This window comes from Loxodonta africana, chromosome 3 (genome assembly GCF_030014295.1).
Source record: "Loxodonta africana isolate mLoxAfr1 chromosome 3, mLoxAfr1.hap2, whole genome shotgun sequence".
NCBI classification, from domain to species: Eukaryota; Metazoa; Chordata; class Mammalia; order Proboscidea; family Elephantidae; genus Loxodonta; species Loxodonta africana.
In genome coordinates, this window is record NC_087344.1 from 201,231,199 (window position 1) to 201,253,260 (window position 22,062).

At 42.3% G+C, this 22,062-nt stretch overlaps 1 protein-coding gene across 6 annotated transcripts in view; it reads left to right on the forward strand.

The window, feature by feature from the left end:
• PBX1 (PBX homeobox 1) overlaps window positions 1–22,062 on the forward strand; it is a 364,215-nt gene that overhangs the window by 341,364 nt on the left and 789 nt on the right. The gene's annotated exons all lie outside the window — the stretch shown is intronic.

Sequence of the window (22,062 nt, forward strand, 5' to 3'; positions counted from 1 at the left end):
AAACATGTACAAGAAGTTAACTCAGATTAGCATAATAATGTGCCTCAACAACAAAGTAATATGCAGGAAGATTTAAAAACTAAATACCTACATTTATTGTGGTTCTATTTGCTGTAATTTTCAACTCTTGTCAGTCATTAATTCATCTAACGTAGGCATTTTTCAAGCCTAAGCAGAACGTGTCTTTGAACCCATCCTGAACTCTTTAAGTCCAGACCCTTTGGGGTTTATTCGAGGTGCAGTCTCTGTTTCCAGTCTCCCCGGTGACCCAGGGGTGACCCAGGTGTTTGCCAGCATCCTCTGCTCAGCCACTCCTTCCTCCCTTCAGTGCTGTGCTATTCAGTTTGTTCTGTAGGCCCACAGCAAAGGCCTCACCTGGGAGCTTGTTAGAAATGCAGAATCTCAAGCCCCATCCTGGGCCTTTTAAATCAGATTCTACATTTTGACCATATCCCCTGGTGATTGTAGAACATGTTAAGTTTGAGAAGCTCTGCTGTAATGTTGCTATAACTTACCTAAGAGAAGTAATCACGTTGCTTTCTTTGCATTAAGGATAAAAAAAAAAAAAAAAGCCACTGGCCACTGAGTTTATTCTGACTCAGAGACCTTATAGGAGAGAGTAGAACTGCCCCATAGAATTTCGAAGGCTGGAATCTTTACAGAGCAGACTGCTACATCTTTCTCCCACAGAGCAGCTAGTGGGTCCTAAACTATTGACTTTTTAGTTAGCAGCCAAGCGCTTAACCACTGCATCACCAAGGCTCTTTGCTTTAAAGATACTACCTTTTAAAAATTTTCTGACATACAGAAAATTTGAAATTTTACAGTGAAACCAGCATACCCACCACCTAGATTCTACCGTTAATATTTACTTGGCTCTGGTGACTCAGTGGTTAAAAGCGCAGGCTGCTAACCAAAAAGCTGGCAGTTCGAATCCACTCCTTGGAAACCCTGTGGGGCAGTTTTACTCTGTCCTGTGGGGTCACTATGAGTTGGAATAGACTTGACAGCAATTTTTTTTTTTTGGAGCCTGGTGGTATAGTGGTTAAGAGCTTGGCTGCTAACCAAAAGGTTGGCTATTTGAATCCACCAGCCACTCCTTGGAAACTGAGGGGCAGTTCTATTCTGTCCTATTGGGTTGCTATGAGCTGGAATCATCTCGATGGCAACGGATTCGGATTTGGATTTTGGATACTTTGGTGGCGAAAACAGTTTAAGTGCTCGACTACTAATTGAAAGGTTGATGGTTCAAACCCACCTAAAGGCACTTTAGAAGACTGGCCCCACATTCTGCTTCTGAAAGCCACGGCCTTAAAAACCCTATGGAAGATTCTGTTCTGCGCACATGGGGTCTCCTTGAGTCCGAACCCACTCTACAGCAGCTGACAACAGCAGCAACATACTTGCCTTAGGACATTTCTATCCACCCTTCTTTCCATTCATCAGTCTTATTTTTTTGGATGTGTTTCAAGGTAGTTTGCAGACGGTCCACTGTCCCTTAGATAAATACTCCTGGTGTGCGTGTCATTAAATTGAGTTCAATATTTGTTCTCAGGGTTTGTTTTTGTTTTTTTTTTTTTCTGCTTAGGTAGAATTTACACACAAGTAAATGTATGCATCGTAAGTGTGCATTCTCTGAGTTTTGACGAATGTGACACACCAGCGTATCCGGGCACTACCCTTTATTGTTTCTACCCCTTTCTCACACTTTACAAAAACCACGCATGAAGGCATCCACCAAACACCGTGGGCTTTTCCAGGCGGTCAGAGGGTTCCCTCCTCTCACTCCCAGCTGCCTCACACCCCTCATCCTATCTTAAGGTCAAGCTCTGCTAGAAAGACCATTTTAAATTGAGTAAGGTTGTTTGTTGTACACTCGCCTTAACTTCTGACCTGGTATGCCTATTTTAAAGAGACTTCTGTCCCTTTTACATAGGAAGGGCTTTTGAAACATAAAAATGGAAAGCGGTAGTATTTGAAAATTAAATGATACTGTGCATACCTCACTTATATTACATTTCACCTGTTTTATCTTTTGGCATTTTTTCCCCTTTTTTCTTTAGCATCCTTTAACTTGAAGTCTAATTTACTTTCTGATGCTTCCCAAAACTTATCCAAACTTAACGATTTTTCAAAGTCACACTCATGTCTAAAATTGTATGTTATTCTTCCGTAGGGAAGTGATTTTCACAGAGTGTAAATATCCATCCTTAACCCACACCTTATACTTTTGTCAGGGTGTGAGGTTCTGCTGAGGGAAACTTATAGGCCCTTTGTCATGAGAGCTGTAGAGTTCTGGAGAGACCCAGGGTGACTATGGGGGGTTGTGCCTTTTTTGTTTTTAAAGGTATAGCAACACAAGCACAACTGCTTACGTGCTTAAAGTTCTGGGAATAATTTTAGCCTCCCGCCAGTATCCATACTAAGAACACTTAATTCGTAACATTTATCGAGTGCCCTACTAGAGTCATGTCTTTATAAGCACCATAACCGTTTTATAGAGGAGGAGACCAGCTAACAGAGGTTAAGTAGTTGCCCAGGGTCATGCAGCCAGTAATTGATAGAGCCAGGGTTTGGACCCAGGTCAGTCTAATGCCAAGCCTCTATTGTTTCCCTTTCTCCAGATGGACCCTTGAGCCCCTAGTTCTTACACTAAGAAGGAGGTTGGGAAGAACTTCACAGTAAGAGAATCACTGTTACCTTGCCTCATAATAAGTATTTTGGAGGTTGGCTGATATGGAAAGGAAATATGAGAGCTCAGTTATGATCAACCTGTTGTGCATCTTTTCAGGCTACCATGTAGAAGGCTTAAGACTAGTTGGTTTTTTTTTTTTTTCCAAGGTAAACTTAGAAAAGTATATTAAAAGTTCTTCCCTAGATATAAGCTATTCCACTCCACTGTTGTGTCATATCTGGTTAACCAGTGACCAGGGATCGTGCACAAGAGAGAGCATAGATTTTAGATTAAGCTTCTCTTCATAGAGGGGTTCAGTGGTTCATAACAGGAGGCACAACTGTTTTAGGAATATAGTATAAATATCAATAGAGGTAGCTTTTTTTAAAAAAAAAAATCTGAGGGGCAGTAAAATGGAAGCAAAAGGAAAATTTTTGCCCGTTAACTTACTAGATTACACAGGTTAAATGAAAGTTTTAGTAGAAGTCCCTTTGTGCATGAATGGTTAAGCACTTGGCTACTAACTGAAAGGTTGGTAGGTTGAGTCCTCCCAGAGGTGCCTCAGAAGAAAGGCCTGGGAATCTACTTTTGAAAGATCACAGCTGCTGAAAACCTTGGGGAGCACAGTTCTGCTCTGAAACACATGGGGTTGCCTTGAGTTGGAATTGAATCCATGGCAGCTGGTACTGGTAGTGGGAGGGAGATGAGCATTGGAGAAACTAGAGTACTAACCACAAAGTTAACAGTCTCTCCTGGACCAACAGAGAAGACAAGGGAGTAAACACACTGAAGTAGAAGGATAATACAATATGAATAAAATTATAAAAATGACATAGGAAAAAATGACGAAAAGTACAAATTTAAAAAGAGCTAGGGAATAAGAAAAACAGAGAGATAGGAAGAGAGAATATACCAATCAGCTACAAAGCAATGGAAGGATAAAATGGCAGAAGAATGTAAAATTGTATGTAAAATGGCAACGTGAAGGTTAAAAACAAGATGCACAAGTATTAAGAGAACAATGAAAACATAAAATAAGCTAGGATGAGTGGTAAAAATAACATCAGCTAAGAAGATAGTTAAAGATTAAAAAACAGATCAAGTAGTAATAAAACAAGGAAGTGATGTAAAGCAGTAAATTAAAGGACAATTACAAAACAGTAAGGATAGAAAATTAACAGGCTAAAAAGACACTTAATAATTGTATTAATAGCTAACACTTACTGACTTCTTTCCATGTGCTAGACACTTTATACGCACTAACTCATTTAATTCAAGTTTATTAAAATAATTACGAACATTTTAAAATGTAAGCCAAAAGTGTTCAGAGGGGGAAAACCAGGCATCAGAACAACAGCAAAATAAACTCAAGTTTAACAACATGGACCTGCAGAGGTCGATTTTCATTCCTGTCTAGTGTGACGTTTGTAGCTGCTAAAAGCAGTAAGTACCTGGCCTGGCACTTTTCTTTCACTTCCTCTCTAGACCATAGTTTCTTAAAGCACCTGGCCTATGCTAGAGTCTCAGTAGATGCCGTTTCTCTCTCCCTCTTCTCCTAATGTTATGGGTTGAAATGTGCCCCCTAAAAATATATGTCAACTTGACTAGGCCATTATTTCCAGCAGTGTGTGATTGTCCTCCATTTTGTGATCCGATATAATTATCCTGCATTTTGTGATATGTTGTAAATCCTAACCTCTATATGTTAAGGAGGTAGGATTAGGGTGGGGTGTATCTGGCGTCATACCTTTACCCTTACTGAAGTCACACCTTTTATCTTACAAGAAGTACAAAAGGGAGGTGGAGGCAGACTCAGGAGACCTCACCACCACCAAGAAAGAAGAGGCAGGAGCAGAGTGGGTCCTTTGGACCCAGGGTCCCTATGCTGAGAACTTCCTATACCCAGGAGACAGAGAGGTATAACACAGGAGATGGTACAAGATGGCACAAAGCAGCTGCAGAGAACCAGCAGCAGGAGAACCAGAAAATTAGCAGGAGATGACACAGTGGGAGTGCTGACCCACAGAATGAGAAATCTGAGTGCCTTCAGGCAGGAAGCTTGCTGGTGGGGTAGGGTGCCTCTGGATACTTGTCAAAGAGCTTTGTAACACTTGCAGGCTGGGTTGAGGGGGAGAGGGGAGAAAGACAGGCTTGCCTGTGGGCATGGCTGAGAAGCTGTGCTGACCAAAGAACTGTATCCTAAGTTGTTTCTGATTCTAAATTGTAACCTATTTTGCCAAGACAACACCACTCATCTGTCAGTTTAATGTATTGTGATGGCTTACATGTTCCTGTGATGCTGGAAGGTATGCCACTGTTATTTCAAATACCCATGGTGGACAGTTTTCAGCAGAGCTTCCAGACTAAGACAGGCTAGGAAAAAGGACATGCCAATGTACTTCTAAAAATATTGGCCAGTGAAAATTTTATGGCTAGCAGCAGAACATTGTCTGATACAGTGCCAGAAGATGAGCTCCTCAGGTTGGAAGGCCCTCAAAATATGGCTAGGGAAGAGAAGCCTCCTCAAAGCAGAGTCAGTCTTAATGACGTGGATGGAGTCAAGCATTTGGGACCTTCCTTTGCTGATGTGGCACAACTCAAAATGAGAAGAAACAGCTACAAACGTCTCTTAATAGTTGAAACATAGACTCTAAGAAGTATGAATGTAGGAAAATTGGAAGTTGTCAAAAATGAAATGGAAATCTTGAAGATCAGTATCCTAGGCATTAGTGAGCTGAAATGGACTGGTATTGGCCATTTTGAATCAGACAAATATATGGTCTACTATTCCAAGAATGACAAATTGAAAAGGAATGGCATCTCATTCATTGTCAAAAGGAACATTTCAAGATCTATCCTGAAATACAAAGCTGTCAGTGAGAGGATAATATCCATATACCTACAAGAAAAACCAGTTAATACATCTATTATTCAAATTTATGCACCAACCACTAATGCCAAAGATAAAGAAATTGAAGATTTTTACCAAGTTCTGCAGTCTGAAGTTGATCAAACATGCAATAAAGATGTACTAATAATTATTGCTGATTGGAACGCAAAAGTTGGAAAAGAAGGCTATAAAGAAGAAGGAAAATATGGCCTTGGTGAAAGAAATGACATTGGGGATTGCATGACAGAATTTTGCAGGATCAACGACCTATTCATTGGAAATACCTCTTTTCAATAACATAAAAGGTGACTGTACACGTGGACCTTGCCAGGTGGAATAAACAGAAATCAAATAGACTACACCTATGGAAAGAGACAATGGAAAAGCTCGATATCATCAGTCAGAACAAGGCCAGGGTCAACAGCACAACAGAACAGACCATCAATTGCCCATATGCAAGTTCAAGTTGAAGCTGAAGAAAATGAAAACAAGTCCACAAGAGCCAAAGTATGATCTTGAGTATATCCCAATTTAGAGACCATCTCAAGAATAGAATTGACACATGGAACACTAACAGCTAAAAATCAAATGAGTTGTGGGATGACCTCAAGGACATCATACACAAAGAAAGCAAAAGGTCATTAAAAAGAGAAGACAGAAAGAGAGACCAAAATGGATGTCAAAAGAGACTCTGAAACTTGCTCTTGAACATAGAGTAGCTAAAATGAATGGAAGAAATGACGAACTAAAGGAGCTGAAGAGAAGATTTCAAAGGGTGGCTTGAGAAGACAAAGTAAACTATTATAATGAAATATGCAAAGACCTGGTGTTAGAAAACCAAAAGGGAGGAACATGCTCAGCATTTCTCAAGCTGAAAGAACTGAAGAAAATATTCAAGCCTCAAGTTGAAATATCGAATGATTCTATGGACAATTTTTTTTTTTTAATTTTTATTGTGCCTTAAGTGAAAGTTTACAAATCAAGTCAGTCTCTCACACAAAAGCTTATATACACCTTGCTACATACTTCCAATTACTCTCCTCTGAATGAAACAGCCCGCTCTCTCCCTCCCTCCACTCTCTCTTTTCATGTCCATTTCGCCAGCTTCTAACCCCCCTCTATCCTCTCATCTCCCTTTCGGGGAGGAGATGCCAGCATAGTCTCAAGTGTCCACCTGATCCAAGAAGCTCACTCCTTACCAGCATCGCTCTCCAACCCATTGTTCAGTTCAATCCCTATCTGAAGAGTTGGCTTTGGGAATGGTTCCTGTCCTGGGCCAACAAAAGGTCTGGGGGCCATCGCCACCGGTGTCCTTCTAGTCTCAGTCAGACCATTAAGACTGGTCTTTTTATAAGAATTTGGGGTCTCTCCTGCTCCCTCAGGGGTTCTCTGTTGTGTTCCCTGTCAGGGCAGCATCAGTTATAGCCGGGCACCATCTAGCTCTTCTGGTCTCAGGCTGATGTAGTCTCTGCTTTATGTGGCCCTTTCTGTCTCTTGGGTTCGTAATTACTTTGTGTCCTTGGTATTCATCATTCTCCTTTGATCCAGGTGGGTTGAGACCAGTTAATGCATCTTAGATGGCCACTTGCTAGCATTTGAGACTCTATGGACAAAATTTTAAAGTGTTAAAAAGTGAAGATATTACTTTAAGGACTAAGGTATGCCTAATCCAAGCCATGGTGTTTTCAGTCACCTCACAAGCATGCAAAAACTAGACAATGAATAAGGAAGACTGAAGAAGAATTGATGCCTTTGAATTATGGTGTTGGGGAAGAATATTGAATATACCATGGACTGCCAAAAGTATGAATAAATCTGTCTTGGAAGAAGTATGGTCAGAATGCTTCTTAGAAGCAAGGATGGCTAGATAGACTGCATCTCAAATACTTTGGACATGTTATTAGCAGGGACCAGTCCCTGGAGAAGGACATCATGCTTGGTAAAGTAGAGGAGTCTGCGAAAGAAAGGAAGACCCTCAACGAGATGGATTGACACAATGGCTGCAAGAGTGGGCTCAAGCATAATAATGACTGTGAGAACGGTACAGGACAGGGCATTGTTTCATTCTATTATACATAGGGTCGTTATGAGTCAGAACTGACTCAACAGCACCAAACAGAAACAACGTGGACAAAATATTGAATGATGCAGAAAGCATCAATAGAAGGTGGAAGAAATACACAGAGTCACTGTGCCAAAAAGATTTGTCAACATTCAGCCATTTCAGGAGGTTACATATGATCGGAAAGCAATGGTACTGAAGGAAGAAGTCCAAGCTGCACTAGAAGTATTGGCGAAAAACAATTTTTCAACAATTGATGGAATACCAGTTGAGATGTTTCAACAAATGGATGCAATGCTGGAAGCACTTGTCTATGGCAAGAAATTTGGAAGACGGTTACCTGGCCAACTGACTGGAAGAGATCCGTATTTGGGTCCATCCCAAAGAAAGTTGATTCAACAGAATCAATTAATAACAATACCATTAATATCATATGCAAGTAAAATTTAGCTGATGATAATTCAGAAACAGTTGCAGCACTACATAAACAGGGAACTACCTGAAATTCAAGCTGAATTCAGAAGAGGACGTGGAAAGAGGGATATCATTGCTGATATCAGATGGATCCTGGCTGAAAGCAGAGAATACCAGAAAGATGTTTTCCTGTGCTTTATTGAATGCAAAGACATTCAGATGTGTGGATTATAACAAATTATGGATAACATTGTAAAAATGGGAATTCCAGAACGCTTAATTGTGGTCATGTGCAACCTGTACACAGACCAAGAGACAGTCATTTGAACACAGCAAGGGGGTACTACATGGTTAAAAATCAGGAAGAGTGTGCATCAGGGTTGTACCCTTTCACCTATTTACTCAACCTGTATGCTGAGCAAATAATCCAAGCAGTTAGACTATATGTAGAAGAGCTCGGCATCAGGATTAGAGAAGACTTGTTAACAGCCTGCAATATGCAGATGACACAACCTTCCTTACTGAAAGCAAAGAGAACTTGAAGCACTTACTGATGAACATTAAAGACCACAGCCTCCAGTATGGATTACACCTCAACATAAAGGAAACAAAAATCCTCACAACTGGATCCATAAGCAACATCATGATAAATGGAGAAAATATTGAAGTTGTCAAGGATTTCACTTTACTTGTATCCACAGTCCACGCCCATGGAAGCAGCAGTCAAGAAATCAAATGACGTATTGCATTGGATAAATCTGCTGCAAAAGACCTCTTTAAAGTGTTAAAAAGCAAAGATGTTACTTAGGTGACTAAGGTGTCACTGACCCAAGCCATGATATTTTTTCTACCGCCTCATATGCATGCAAATCTGGACAATGAATAAGGAAGACCAAAGAAAAATTGGTGCATTTGCATTATGGATGGTACCTAACAACAACAACGTGCCAAGTCACATGGCAATCTCCAAGGAACGCTGAGTCCACAAATGCTGATAATAGACAAGGACCTTCCCTCAGAGCCAACAGAGAGATAAAGCCTTCCCACAGAGCCAGCGCCCTGAATTCAGACTTCTAGCCACCTAAACTGTAAGAGAATGAATTTCTGCTTGTTAAAGCTGTCTACTTGTGGTATAGCTGTTAGAGCAGCGCTAGATAACTAAGACACCTAATAAGCCTTGCCTTTTCAGGGTGGAATCCCCCGTGGTTAAAATTCTCAAGCAGTAGTATGTAGAGTAGTGGGCAGGAGTACCCTGGTGGTGCAGATGGTTAATCGCTCTCCTACTAGATGAAAGGTGGGTGGTTAGAGGTGCCTAAGAAGACAGGCCTGGCGATCTGCTTCCGAAGGTCATAGCCTTGAAAATGCTATGGCACAATTTCTGCCCTGCACTCATGGGGTCGGATTCAGCTCGATGGTACACAACAACAGACCCCTCACAAACATATGTATTTTTTTTGTCCAGAGGGTCTCCCAGTCTCCCACAAGTGAATGGCTTTTTTGTTCTTTTCTTTTTCTTTCCATTTATCACAGCCCGGTATCCACTTTCTACCTCTAACTTTTCTATGATTTTTACCCTGTGATCTTTACCAGCTTACACCAGAAATCTCTGGTGACTATATATTCAGCTACCAAATATCTGTTGCTATTTCTGTTCCCCATACTTTTTTCTGGGGCATGTTGCTGTCTCTGTACCCTTGGCCTTGGCCAACAATCCATTCATTCATTCCTTAGCTGACATTTTCTTGGTACTTACGAACCAGTGTTGGGCAATAGGGCAGGGAAAATGAAGCGAGCTCTCCATCTTGCCTCAGCTGACTCCGGTGTTTAGTTCGGTTCCCTTGGCACTGTTCTTTGTGGAAAGGGAAAAACAGCTGGCTAACACTCTTCATAGGCAGTTATTGTATTTTGCAAAGAGTTACAAAATCACTTGGCTAACTTTATCTTCTCAGCAAAAATATCCCAGTTCCCTCAGCTTTTTGTTCAAGACCTGTGTTTGACCATGAATTACAATGTCCCGGCTTCACCAGTGAGCTCAAGAGGCTGGGCAAACCCACAAAATGAAGACCTAAACTGCATATGGACTTCCTTCATATATTTTGTTTAAATTTTCCATTTCCTTTTTTTTCTGATTACAAGTTAATATTCAATGTGCAAAATGTGGAGAATGCAGAAAAATCACACAGAAGAAAATACTGTTAACTTTTTGCTCTGTAGCCTTCTGGCTTTTCTGTGTTTGTGTGTGTGTTTGTGTGGGTGTACAAAACTTACAATCGTATCGAGTGTATCATTTTGCAACCTACTGATTTTACTAAAAATATCTTATGAATATTTTACAAAACACATTCTTCTTAAATACAGCTTTAAATAACTGTATTTAAATCTGTTACAAGGAAAGTCCGTAATTTATTTAATCAATCTCTACTGTGGAACGTTTGAAGTGTTTTGGGGTTTTTTTTGTTTATTTGTTTATTTTTACTGTTGTTAATAACACTGTGGTAAACATCATAGATCAGAAAATTCAGTATATATTGTTATTATTTCCTTGGATAAATTCCTAGACATGGAATTACTGGGCCAAAGGATATGAAGACGCCTGAGGTCTTTGTGATGTAAATTTTTCTATTAATTTATGGGATATATAATTACATATATAATTTATGTAATTATAATTTTTAGTAATTTATGGCATGCCTGGGTAGTACAAATGGTTAATACACACGGTTGCTATCCGAAAGTTTGGAGGTTTGAGTCCTCCCAGAGGAGCCTCGGAAGAAAGGCCTGGAGATCAATGTCTAAATATCAGCCATTGAAAACCCTGTGGAGCACAGCCCTACTCTGACACACACATTTGGTCGCCATGGGTCGGAATTGATTCAACAGCAACTGGTTGGTTAGTAATTTATACACTGGTTGTATATGATCGTTCTATTTGCCCACACCCTCAGTAACAATGTCTTAGCAGTTTTGTACTCCTTACCAATTATCAAATTATAAAATGGCCTGTCATTTTTATTTTAATATGCATTCTTGAAATGTTCATCTTTTCCTTGTTGACCTCTAAGAGCTCTTTACACAGTAAGGATATTATCCTGTCATGCTCACAGTCAGCATACAGAGGAACTCTTCTGAGTGGCGGAGGGTTTATGTGGAGTAAGACCCAGGTCTCAGCCTGTCTGTGCCTGTGGAAAATTCTCCAGCCTGAGAACTGGACTGTCAGTCTCGGAAACAAAAGGAGAATTATCACCAAGACGGATCTCTAAGTGATACTGATGCTGATCTTAAAAATAGAGGGAAAAAAAATTAACCCTGCGATCTGAATTAGTTTGACATTTTCTTTATTTCTGGGCTATAAAAAGGCTCAAAACCCATTGCTGTTAAGGTGATTCCAACTCATAACAACCCTACGGGACAGAGTAGAACTGCCCCATAGGGTTTCCTAGGCTGTAATCTTTACGGAAGCAGGTCAATAGGGCTTTTCTCCTGTGGAGCCACGGGTGGGTTCAAATTGCTGACCTTTTGGTTAGCAGCCGAACGCTTAACCACTTTGCCACCAGCCCTCCGGCTATAACAAGACTCAGGATTATAAATAGAACCTAACAGTTTTAAAAAAAAAAAACCTAGAAATATGTCTGTCATTCGGAAAGTTCTTTGAAAATTGACCCTACTCCCAGTATTACCTTCAGTATTGCGAGTTCCCAGATACACAAGTCCTTGGCTTGTTCATAGCCAGGTCAGAGAAACAAAAGCTCATGTATTTATAAAGCCTTCTCATGGCCTTAGCTAGACTCAGGCCAAGAAAATGGCCTTTCGAGCAACTAGATGTTTTCTCTGATTTCACATGCTTTATCAGCCTCCTTGTTCTTTCACCACCTGAAAAAATAGCGCATTTCCTCTACATTATTGAACTGTTAACATCTCACCAGCCTCTCTCCCCTTCTCATTCCATAGCAGGATGACTACGGGACAACCAGCGAGTCAGAATCCTAGACCCACTGTGCGTGGAAGCATTCCTCCGCAGAGATTTCTGGGACTATTTAAAAGGAAAAAACAAAAATTTAAAAATACCCCCTATATACTTGGCTGAGAATCCCAGAATAAGAGGGGGTGTTCTTCAGCATCCTCTGACGATCTCTAAACCAAAAAAACCATTGCCATCGAGTCAATTCTGACTCATAGGGATCCTGCAGTACAGAGCTGAACTGCCCCGTAGAGTTTCCAGAGAGCGGCTGATAGATTCAAACTGCCGACGTTTTGGTTAGCAGCCAGATGCTTAACCACTGCACCACCAGGCTTAGGGTGCTATCAAATGAGTTCAGAAGTTTTGAGTACACAGATATTTTTTCAAGCTCTTTCATTTTATCAGTCGTTAGAATTTTTAAAATAACAGACCCTCCCATAAATTCATTAGGCACCATAGAAGCTAGCACCCCATTCTAGCACATTCCCCTCAACATTCTTTGCCTGCCTTCCCTGAACAGCTTCCCACCCTGTCTCCCCCACCCTCTGTTCGCTGTAATGACCCCACAAACACTAAATGGCATTTGAGTGCATTAAGCAGCAAAGTCTCCAGTGACATAGCAATTACGGCTCTGAAATAGATTTGGTGCGTCACGGAAGATAAGGGTTTTGAAAGTTTCTGTTGTGATTATAGCCTGTAACTCCCACAAATAATAGGCTTCAAAATAAGAGGCTGCCAACGGAGCCTTTGTGGCTTTGTCTCAGTGATGGCACGCAAATTGCTGTTAATGTCCTAAGTGTACTTGAATATGCCAGTCTTTGGGATGTGGAGTTGGCTCAGTGTCTCTCTTTACATGACATGTCATTGTTGGTCTGATAATCTGGGGTAATTGCTGTCTCTTGGATGGTCAGAAAAGTGTAAGGGGCTTTAGCTCCCTGTGAAGTGGCCAAGAGCATCAGGACGTACACCACGAGGGTGTGTTCACAGACACCCTTTCCTGTTTATCGTTAGGTGTGTATACGCTCTGTGTACCCTTAGTAAATCATAGCCGTGTCAGAAAAGCCAGAGCAAACCCAAAGGTTATAAAAATGAAAGGAAGAATTTTTGAGGAGCTGTATGGAATCAGCCAATTAGATCATTTATATTGAGAGTAAAAATAAATAACCCGTAGCTTAAATTGTGTAGGTGTGGCTGGCTATCTGCACAGACGTGTCTGTTGTTTTGTACAGCTACTTTTTGCAGTATAGGCAGTGTGTGTGTGTGTTTGTGTGTGCACATTCCTCATTGTGCTATGAGCATTTTCTGAATCTGCGTTAGTCGTACGTGAATATGATGAAGTATGTGGAAATGATGAACTTTTTGCACACTGTGTGTGAATGTGTACAAGTATGGGTGTGTTCTGCTTTGTGCAGTTCTGAGCATAGAGGATGTTTATTCAGATATAAATAGAGTTCTCTGCCCCAAGACACCTCTGTTTAGTTGAATCAAGCTGAGCTTATTTTTCTTTGCCAAGATATCAGGATGACCTTTGAAAACTTAAATAAAAATAAACTTTTAAGTTTTAACCTCATGTATGTATATTTAACCAATGGACCACATAAATCTTGGGACCTGGAAACATTGTATATTACTGTCCTATTTGTACTTTTGGAGCCCTGGTGGCATAGTGGTTAAGAACTCAGCTGCTATCCAAAAGGTTGGCAGTTCAAATCCACCAGCTGCTCCTTGGAAACCCTATGGTGCAATTCTACCCTGTCCTGTAGGGTTGCTATGAGTTGGAATTGACTCGATGGCAACGTGTTTATTTATAATTTTAACAGAAATAAGAAAGCGAACCTACACTACTTTATATCCTGTGTGAGCTCCAGAGAGGCTTAACTAAAATTCACCTCTGTGTCTCAGGTGCCTTATATGGCAGAATTTTTTCTGGGCCTTCAGGACAGATGAATTAGAAAAGCATGATGCAAAGGAGCCAAAGTAAATCCCGATCTCAGCAGTGACCCATGTGCGGTCTTCACTGGTGTAGCACAGTGCCATGGTAGGGTGCTGGCAGGATGGCACAACATGGCGGTGTTGCAAATGAAGCAGTCTTACAGTTAGGTTTTGACTGAGCAACACTTAGGCAGCGGTTAGGTGCATACTAGTTAAGGCTTGAAATATTGACTTTTAACAATGGAGTTCATATTCATACCAAGTGAATATGAGTCAGGTTCACCATCTTAACAAACAGGTCTTAGCCAAAGACTCTGCCTTGTGAACATTTAAGGAAAACCATGTAACTGCAAAATGATGCCATCATGATGGTGAAAATGATGGATTCCATAAGCCTTGGGACCTGAAAACATTATGTATTATTGCCCTGTGTAGCCCGTGAGGAGTAGGGTTTGTCTTGTCCAGAGCCAAGTTCTGAAATGGATTATGGCTAAGGACTAGAAGATGTTAACATTTCCCAAAAGACTTTTGGAAGCCAGACTTGTGGTTCATAGGTCCTGGCACCTTAGTAAACAACACAGAGATTCTCTTGAAGGTGAACAGAAGAGCACGACACATTTGCCTTCAGCCCTGAGCATCGGTAGCAGCAGTCTCTGCACGTGGTGCCCAATGCACCATTACCCTGCGGTGGCATATAATGGGGATTATGTTTGGCAAACCCTAGTTTCTGAGTTCCAGTTTCCCCACTTAGAAAATAGGAATAGGAGTTCACACTGAATTTGTGTACCGTTATATACTCATCACTCAGAGAAAGAGAATTACTGTTAGGATTCCTGCGTGTGCAACTGTGCGCTGATGATGGGCACCAGTGCCCAGCCGTCCCTGTAGGGCCAGGGAAATCATCCGTTTCTCTATGCATTGAACTCAGGTACTTAATTAAGCAGCCACTGGGTCAGATACAATCCTGGTTCTCTAATGCCTTGTTGTTGAACGACTTATCATCTCATGGAGGATTTAAAAAAAAAAATCAAAGGCCATCACAGGGCCTGCATGCCCTGGCATGACCAGGCCCTCCCAGCTCTCCAGCCCCATCTTGCTTCTCTCACCACCATGCTTCCTATACCACCTTCTTGCTGGCCTTCGTCCATTCCGTGGACCTTTCACAGCCCGTTTCTTCTGTGGTTGGTCCCACTCTTTGCCTGGTTCACCTTCAGTCTGACCTTTCCTGAAGCCCAACCTCAATGAGGTTCCATGTTGGGCTCTCTCATAGCACTCTTCACCACCTGGTAATGTGTATTTCTCAAAAGACAGTAAAAATCTGTGAGAGCAGAAACCAGACTTTTTTTTTTTTAATTCACCTCAGCAGGCAAGGGCCCTGGAAGTAGGAATCCTAGAGCCAGAAATATGGGATTATCCAGACAGAGGACTGATTTGGGTAAATATGGTGGTAGACAGTAGTTGGTGAGAGCAGGATTTCAACTTCAAGAGCAGGTCACTGTCTCATTCTTGAAAGAACTGAGATAAATTTCACCGAAGGTAGGCATGAGCTTGGTAGACATGGTCTCAGCCAAAAAGATGAAGTTCTTGTATGAAGATGCTGACGTAAAAGGTCAGAGCAGGATGAGCAGCAAAATTGTTTCTGAGTTCCTTTGTTAATAAACTAGACCAGGGTATGTTTTCTTTTGGCCGAGAGTGGAATTTACTCCCAGATAGGGTTGCCAGCTTTAGCAAGTGAAAATATTGCATGGTACATACTTACACTGAAAAAAGGCTTTGTTATTTATCTGAAATTCACATCTCACTGGGTGTCCTCTGTTTTTCTGACAGCTGTCTTCCCAAACCATAAGGTGGAAGCTGCGACTGCATGTGGGGCTGAAGAGTCCCAGCCCTGGGAAAGGAAAGATGGAGGGGGGAGGGGACAAGGACCCACCAGGCCATTTGGAAACTATGTCTGTTCCGTACACTTTTGCAGTTCCCGCTATACCTAAGGTGGTGACGTGGAGACAGATCTAGGGCAGGACATCTCCCTTCTCCTTGTGCCTTGTCAGGAATGTGCCATGTTGAGATGGTGTGTTAAGCTCTGGAGTTGCAGCAGGCAGATCCAGTGTCTTAACTGTTTTCCCTAAAAACAAAACAGAGCAATACCAATATTAATCATAGCTGCTTGTTAAAGATGAGATATGAAGTCCCATATCTCCCTGATTTAGTAAGAGAACAGATCACTGCCCAAATGGCAAAGTTACCTTGAAAGTTAGAGCCTCTGTTCTGTCTCTTGGATATTTTCTAGGTGTGCCCAGCTGTTTACATGCAGTCAGGCTGAGTCATGGAGGTCAGGGACCTGGTACCATCCATCTCTCTACACCCATAATTGAGGGTGGATGTTACCTCACACTGAACGTTTACTTTGTCTTCATATATCCATCCACCACATGTTTACCAAAACCTATGCTGCATCAGGCACTATGCGAGGCACTTTGGAATCAAAGATAAATTTCACAGCCCTGCCCCTCATAGTTTGGCAGGTGAGGTGGACATGTGACAGAACATCGGCAATACAGCAGCTTAGGTGCTGCGGTAGACAGACATACAGACAGCGAAGGGCCTGCAGAGGAGAAGGGCATTGCCCAGTATAGATAGGGGTGCGAGAATACTTAAAAGTCAGTGCTGAAAGACAGCCAAGGAGTGGGTGGCATGTCCTTGGATGAGTGACGGTGTTACATTCATGGGGGGAGAAGCAGAAATGACATAGCAGCTCTGGTTACAGGAGCTTCAAGTAGTTTAATATGACCGAAGTATTAAACACGAGCATTGGGTTGGGGAGCAAGTGGGGTCAAGGACATCGCATGCCTGCTGAGGACATTGACCTCATCCCAGGGCCATTGGAAACCCATAGAAGATTTAAATAGGGAGGTGACCTGATCAGAATTGTGTTTTTGAAAGATCACTCTGGTGGCAGCTAGAGATGGGACTGGAAGGGTGCCAGACTGGGCCAGGATGTATTTACCATTGTAAAATTTCCTCAGGAAATTTGGAATCCTTTGGTGGTCCTAAGGGGGCTTTCCAGTAGCTCCCAGAGCATCCCTTAGTAAGTGCTCACTGTGTATCTTGGGAAAAGTGTAAACATACCAGGGAACATAGCTCTTCTTCTAGTTTGACACAAAAATGCTGGATCTAGGGTGTGACCTCCAGTATGTGAACTGATGTCTCTCTCGCCTGATATATGGTGGTTCTCTCTGTGTGTTTGTGTGTGTGTGTGTGTGTGTGAGAGAGAGAGAGAGAGAGACAGAGAGAGAGGAGATGTGTCCACGTTTCTTTGTTTCTTCCTGGCCGGCCCCACCAGTACCTGGGTGATTGAGGGCCTGGAACACGTACACCTCACCCACGCTGAAGGCATCTCTGGTAATGGCACCTGGCCCATATGCAGATCTAGCTCAACTCGGTGCTGACATCAGCTGGTTTGTGGTACCTCAGCGTATTTCTGGGTTGCAAATGAGAGTTTCTTAGTGCCGGGCTCACTTGGGCTGTCACATCAGGTGATGAATTCTCTGCATCAATGGTGTGCTGCTAAGGTAAGCGCAGAGGAAGAACGGGAAGGAGAGGAGGAAGGGACAGGCAGATTGCAGCCCAGTGACCACTGGATTTGCTACAGTGAGGGACAGACAACTGCAGGTGGCTTCTGTGCCTTTTCAAAGAGGGTGAGAGAGAAGGGAGAAGTCAGGGCTTCGGTGGCATTTTTGTGCTCTTGTGTCTTGTCAGGAGAAATCTCAAGGCTTTTCCCCTCCACTGTCGCCCCACTGTTACCTCAATAGCCAGCTCCCCCGCCCCCTCAGCTGGGCATGTTTCACCTTGTCTATTAGATGACATTCTGGCAAAATCTGGTGTACATCAAATTAGGCACCAAATTCATGAGGGTGGGGCATAGAGTAAATACCCATTGTTTCTGTTCCTGAATCACTTTGTACCTGAATACCGTTAATTTCTGTTTTGAAAATCCCAATTTTCTCATATAGGAAACCTGCTGCATTGTGTCCTAATTTTATATTCTCTTAGCTTCCCCCTCTGTGAGGTCTCAGGTTGTACCTGCTGCTAGCTCAGGCTTCACCTAGTAGAAGGGGTAGATTTGGTCTTGCTGCACAAGCCTTGCCTCCAGAATTACAGGTAGAACGGGACGCTGATATAGATAGAGTCTTTTCCACTACGGATGTTTTCAGAGATAAAAAGGGCCTGTTTGGTTTTGCGGTTTTCACCCCGCACCCCTGTAAGCTGTCACTAAGGTCCCTGACTTCAGCATCCTGAGGCATGCACCTTTCTATGATAGAGGTTATACTTTGCATCTGAAACTGAAGGCAGGTGTTGGAGTGCGGGAGGAAAAGGAAACAAAAGTCGCGTTTCCCGTCACCGCGCACGGCTGTTCACCAGAGCATCTTCGATTCTCACTGCGCCCAGAGATAAATAAACACACAAAGGTGGCGTTTCCTACTTGATATTCACCAGCAGTCGAGGACGAGGGAAGGAATTGCTCCCCAGGGTTAACGTGGCAGTAAGCGAGGTCAGCTGTTTCCCAAGACGGAGCAGCCTCTGAACGCCTTACATTAAAGCTGGAACGATACAGCTGAAGCAGCCAAAGTGATTTACGGGAAACCGGTTAAGTTGGCTTTGCTCGCAGTTTCTGATCTTGTGGACGTTTTAGCAGCAGCGGCACCAGAGAACATACCATTGTATAAAGCACCTCAGAGAAAAGAATTCCTCACCTTTTCTAGTTAGACATGCTTAATCCAAAAAGTGCTTTTGTTTATCTAACTTGAACACCGGAGGCTAGAGTGTCCTAAATTCAGCAGAAACTTGGTGGTTCTGTGATGGAATTCTCACCTTCCACGTGGGAAGCCTGGGCTTGATTCCCAGCCACTGCACCTTATGCATGACCACCACCTTTCTGTCCTTGGAGGCTTGTGTGTTGCTGTGATGGTGAACAGGTTTCAGCAGAGCTTCCAAACTAAGATGGACTAGGAAGAAAGGCCCGGCAATTTACTTCTGAAAATCAGCCAGTGAAAATTCTGTGGTTTACAACAGTCTGATCTGCATCTGATCATGGGGATGGTGCAGGACTTAGCAATGTTTTTTCTGTTGTGCGTGGGGTTGTCATGAGTCGGGGGCCGGTGGACGGCAGATAACAACAAGAAGGCCATAGCTGGGATATCCTCAGGTAGGGTGCCGGTTTGCCCTGGCCTGAGGTGTTTACCAGGATATTGGACTTTCAGTGCTAACACAGGGAGAGTCCTGGGCAGGCTGGGAGGATTGCTCACACTGAGGTGTGTGTAGGTGCATGGGTGGTGGTGGGGCCTATGGAGGGGGGATGAAAAAAGGGAGCTAATGAGATTTTTTTTTTTAATAGAAGATTTTTATGTCTTCTTCATTAGGCCAACTGGCATAATTAAAATGCAGGTTTTGATATCAGCTTGAACTAATCCTTGTCCTACCATCTGTGAGTTCTCTGTTGCCTCTCATATAGGAAACCTGCTGTATTGTGTCCTAATTTTATATTCTCTTAGCTTCCGCCTCTGTGAGGTCTCAGGTTGTACCTGCTGCTGGCTTAGGCTTCACCTAGTGGAAGTAAGGGGTAGATTTGGTCTTGCTGCATAAGCCTGCCTCGCAGAATAACATGTAGAATTGGACACTGATACAGAGTCTCTTCCACAAAGGATGTTTTCAGAGATAGAAAGTACCCGTTGGGTCTGAGAAAGAAACCTTTTTAGGGAAGGAGATCAAATGTCTCCTGTTTGAGTTGTTTCTGCGCAGAGATGGCTCAAAAAGAAGTCTCTGAGAACCTTCTGGGCTATACAATGCCTTGCACATTCCTTTCTAATGAAACAACACAGAGCTAATTTTCTTTACTAACAGCTTCATTTGGGGCACCACTTATTTTAATGGAATTAAGCCTGACTAAATAATGATAAGAGTGGTGATTTGTGAGCAATGTCATAAAACTCCTTTGTGCCATGTGCTGTGATGACATGGGTGCTGACTACTTTCAGAGAGCTCCCTCATCTGCTTGCCTCATACCTTTCCGACACCAGGTCGATTCTAAGATGCATGGCTTTTTTTTTTTTAACTTGTGGTTGCTATGAGTCAAAATGGACTTGACGGCAACAGGCTTGGTTTGGTTTTTGATTTGCTTTCTGCTTCATGACATGTTTCCTTAAAACCCCATGCTGCTCTGCTATGCAAACACACACATACACACACACACACTCCCCTAACTATCTGGTAAGCGTGCACATATAAAAATGATTATTAGGACAGACAGACAGCAAAATGCTAACAGGAATTATCTCCGATTGGTAGGATTATGGGTGTTAAATTTTGTTTTTATGCTTTTCCTATTTTACCTCTTCCTTTCATAATCAGAAAACATAAATGACATTAAAGGATTTTCTTTGGGAAAAGGTAAACATAACTGACTTTCTCAATCTAAAATGGCACGCACCGGCATGTATGTTCTTGGTTGGGAGGTGAGGCTAAGATATTGTCGCCCCCAGTGACAAACCCGCATTAAGGAATTCCATTAATTCTGTTATTGATTCCAGTGATATGACAGAGCGCTGACCTCCAAACGCTGTAAAAGCCTTCTGTGACAAAGGAAAAAATTCTCCTTTCTCCCTCCTCGTGCTCTGTCTAATCTCCCATCACAAACTACAGGAGGAAATGTCTTCTAAGGAGAAAGGGAGTGGGAGGAGTTACCTGCTTAGATTAGGAGGTAGCAGAGATTTGAACCCAGAGCAGGTATTCATCCATTCAGTATTGAGGGCAAGTGTTCTTATCATCATTTCCCAGGACAACCTCTCATCTTCTTTGGTATCCAGATCTGTGAGTGACCTGCTCCTTCTTAGTGAGGTTCGGACAAAAATCTACCTTTATGCCGAAGTAACTGTGGGAGCTACTTCGAATTAAAATCCTGGCTTTCCTGGGAAAATTGGAGCATCATTTGAGTGAGCCAATGAAAAAGAAAGCCAAATGGATGAAAATGGTAGAGAAAAAGATTTGAAAGTTAGAGGCCTGCTCTTCTCTTATACCTTCTGCTTTCTTAGGAATGAAATGTGAACAGACAGTTGCTACTGCCTATTAAGTGCCAGGCACTCTCCTATGTACTGTGAATTATACAAAAATTTGGAAGCCATAACCGAAACCCGTTACCACTGAGTGAATTTTGACTCATAGTGACCCTATAGGACAGAGTAGAACTGCCCCATATGGTTTCCAAGGAGCTGCTGGTAGATTTGAACTACCCACCTTTTTGTTTAGCAGCCGTAGTTCTTAGTCACTACGCCACCACGGTTTCCATAGACACCATGGCCCTCCCCAAATGGCACCTGTCCTATCTACCCTCAAAATTTCCAAGGGATTAAAGGAGAGGAAAGTGCAATAAAAAATCATTTACCAGGGATGCCTAAGACCTAGTCTATTCAAGATTAACAGTATTCCCAGAGTTGAGGTGTATTAACTCCAAATGAACATAATGATGGGGGAGGGGACATTTTAGCACGTTTATATTTCAATGCTTTAAACCATATAAACAATCATGAATTATGTATCATGAATTAACCACTATAGTATATCATTCCTCAACTATTTTAGTGGCAAAATCTGTTTTGAAAAGGGTGGCCATTAAAACAAATCTGTTTGAACGATTCCGTTGTTTGCATGCTTCTGGTATGAGAGTCTTGGAAAAATGATTTACAGATGTGGATCAAACTTGTAGTTTCCCATCTCACCACCTCTTTAGATATATTCACTCAGCACAGTCCTTATAGTCTTGGCACCATTGTTTTGCCTGTTATATTCACCTGAATCACCCTCTGTACTTTTCAAGGCTCACCTCGAAGAGTACCTCCTCCCTGAAGCCTTTCCTGATGCTCCAACAAGATGTGATGTTGCCTTCATTTGAACCTTCATAATAACTGGGTTCTACCATTTTTTTAGGTTCTATCTTGCATTCTACTTCATTCATGTCCTTGTCTTAACCCCCTCCTTGAGGATATGAACCTTAGTCACTCATCATTCTATACCCAAGAGCATATAGTACAGAACCTTGCACAGTACAGGAATTTGGAATCCCATAGACATGTGGACCATTC